General features: G+C 50.2%; 1 pseudogene; it reads right to left on the bottom strand.

Moving 5' to 3' along the window:
* Positions 1–2708: 2708 nt before the first annotated feature.
* Positions 2709–2827, bottom strand: LOC112469111 (annotated as a pseudogene).
* Positions 2828–3048: the final 221 nt, after the last annotated feature.

Consider the following 3048-nt stretch of genomic DNA (forward strand, 5'->3'; position numbering starts at 1 on the left):
TGCTTCCTCTCCACCACTCTGAGGGCTTTTGTGAGGCTCTGCATGGAAGCCGAGGTCTTTTCTGCCATTGCGGGACTGTTAGAACAGGCTCCAGCCCCAGCATCCTCTCTCCACAAACACTCATCCCTTGAGGCACAAGGCGAAAGGAAGCAGAGATGCAAAAATAGCCCCTGGTTCCGCCTACCCTCCCAGTTAGTGTTGGGCTGCCCTGGCCTATCACCAGGTGAAAAGTTTAGGGGCTGCCCCTGCCCCCAACAGGAAGACAGAAGGACATAGGTCCGGGAGGAAGAGGTTTAATAAGGTAAAATAAAATCTAAGCCAGGTCGGGCTGAGCCTTCTACACAGGATCCTTCTATCTGTGGGGTTATTTGTAAAGACCTGGGGCTACCCTTTGGGGCTATCTGGCTGGGTTTATATGAAGACTTTATCCTTCATGGCCATCCGTACCCTCAAGGCCGGTTCCCTCGGTTGCCGGCTCCTTCAGAAGAGCCGCATGACTTCAGCAAGGAGGGTTTAGAGGGGCAGAGTTCTACCAGCTGGACTCTCCAACGCAGAATAACTAAAAGTTTCCAGTACTTAGAGGAAAGCACTAATTGGATAATGTGAGGGACAGCTAAAGGAACTGGGCTCGACTAGCTTTAAAAGATTTTTGCATTTTTAAAAAGGGTAGCGTGGCATGGAAAAATATTGAAAGAAGTCATGCGAAAACACTAACAATATTTATCTCTGAAGGTGGGATTTTGCAGGCGACTCTTTTCACTATGTTTTCTGCATTGAGCATACATTATTCTTCGAAGTTTAAAAACATTTTAAAAAAGCGTGATAGAGTAGTTTGTTCAATCCAGAAAAAGTGCGGAGCGTTTTCTTGCACCATACATTAGTTTGGGAGGAAACCAGCTTCAAGGTCATCGCTGATTCTGGTACAGGGAAGAACGCAATGCCTTTGCGAAAGCACCATCCTAGGAGCACCAGGGGTAGATGTGCCCAGCAGAGCCTCACAGACAACCCTGCCCACTCACTTCAGTGGTGACTTGATGGAAAGATAGTTTCCAAATACAAAGCGAAGTCTATTGACAGAGGCATCAGGCCAAGGCCTGCAGCCACCACGCAGACTATGGAGGAGGTGACTGGTCCCAGGGACACCCTACCACATGGCCACATTTTTGGCATCTCTGTCCACAAACTCTAATTTATAGCTGTCTGGGATCATCCTCCCAGACGGAATACATTTGTCCACTGCTGGCACAGATGTGTTTGATGCAGAGTGGAAAATTAAAAGAGAGGTTGCAATTTAAAGCCACGGGGCAAGGAGAAAAAAATCTGCACTTGCTCACCCACGCCACCCCGCTCAACCCAAACCACACGGGTTTCCTCCTGAGTCAAGGAAACTGTGGCTTAGCTGAATGTCATCACTGCGTGGAGGGAACCCTCCCTGCCTGCAGCTGCTTGCTGTGTCAGGGCCACTGTGGGCGAGGACCTGGCCGGGCCTGAGGCTGCTTGTGACGAGAGCGATCACTGCTTTGCAAAATGGCATCAACAGAGACCACGCAGCCCTTTGGTCCTTCTCAACTTGCCATTCTCATAAGGCTCTTGACTTGCTCTGTGTTCACTGGGCTTCGGTTGATTGCCACACACAGGTTAATTGCTTGAAAAAAATGCACACCGGTTCCGGAACGAAGTGAGCAAGTCCAGTGCCATTAAGTCCCATTGCTCTGTGCGACCCATTCCCAGGAAGAGGCGAGTCACTGCGTGACCTGAAGGAAGCCTTCGGGCCCCTAGAATCCTACATTTCAACCCTCCTAGATCGAAACCCCGCACCCTGTGCTCGTGCTCACGTCTTCCTTTCAGTCTCAGCCACTCTTGCATTCGGACGCGACACTCACTGCATCTGAGCCAGTGTCAGAAACAGGGAACGAGAGGCTGCTGCTTGTCTGTCTCTTTCCTTTTCTTGCCACTGCCCTCATCTCCTTTCACTTCCTCCCTGACCTTCAGGGAGTCACCGGTGGCCCGGGTCAGGTACTGTGCTCGGCATTAGAGAAACAACGATGAAAAAGACATGACTCCTGTCTAACGTGGAAGATAATCCCATAAACTAATAAATGCAACATCACGCAGGAAGTGTGCTCAGTGAAAGAGGGTCACGCTGCCCAGGGATCAGAGCAAAGTGTGACACGCAGAGTTCAACACAAGCACTCCATCTCGATTTACATCTTGAAGGATGAGTAATAAGTCACCGAGCATGGAAAGAGCCAGGCAGAGGGAACAGTGTGGGTCGGGCTTCGCTTCCTTCCCTGGAACACTGTACTGGGGGAAGGTCAGAGTCTGGAGCTTGATTTGGGGCAGACGGCTCACGGCTTCTACTTAGCTTGCTACCATCTTGGAAGGCCCGTGGCAGGGCCTGGAGGGGAGCAGGGAAGGGAGCTACTCATTTGATGAGTGCTGCCTGCTGTGAGTCATAGTGAGGAGCCAAAGATAAAGCCCCAGGTGGCTGAACGCCAGAGGGGGATGCTACGGAGTGGTGAGTAGGGAGGACCATGAAGGGGCTGCTCTACTGATGGAAGAACTTAGCTGAGGGCTACCCTGCTTCCGGGACTAGTACCAATCCCTATGCCTTTGGGATAATTATCACTAGGAAGGTTGTTTTCCTAATAATGGACTTTCATACAACAATATGAATTGGGCTCTGACGTTAATCATTTTTTCTTTAACGCTTACAGTACCTGATCTTCCTAGGTGGTCTCCCATCCAAGTCCTAACCAGGCCCGACACTGCTTAGCTTCTGAGATCAGACGAGATCGGGCACGTTCAGGGTGGCGTGGCCGTAGACTGATGTTAACCATTTAATGAATATTCATTGAGCATCTAATGTGAACCAGGAGCCAAGAATTCATGGATGCAGACGACCCAGTCTCAGGGGCTTGTGGAGAAGCTGAACCCTACTGGGTGGTCTAGGAAGGACACTAACCCTGCAGGTAAGAATTCGATCACAAAACTGGCCCACTAGAATGTGCCAGAAATCATCATTGTTTGCGTCTCCATTTCTTTTCT

The sequence above is a fragment of the Pteropus alecto genome, unplaced genomic scaffold (genome assembly GCF_000325575.1).
Source record: "Pteropus alecto unplaced genomic scaffold, ASM32557v1 scaffold106, whole genome shotgun sequence".
Lineage (NCBI taxonomy): Eukaryota > Metazoa > Chordata > Mammalia > Chiroptera > Pteropodidae > Pteropus > Pteropus alecto.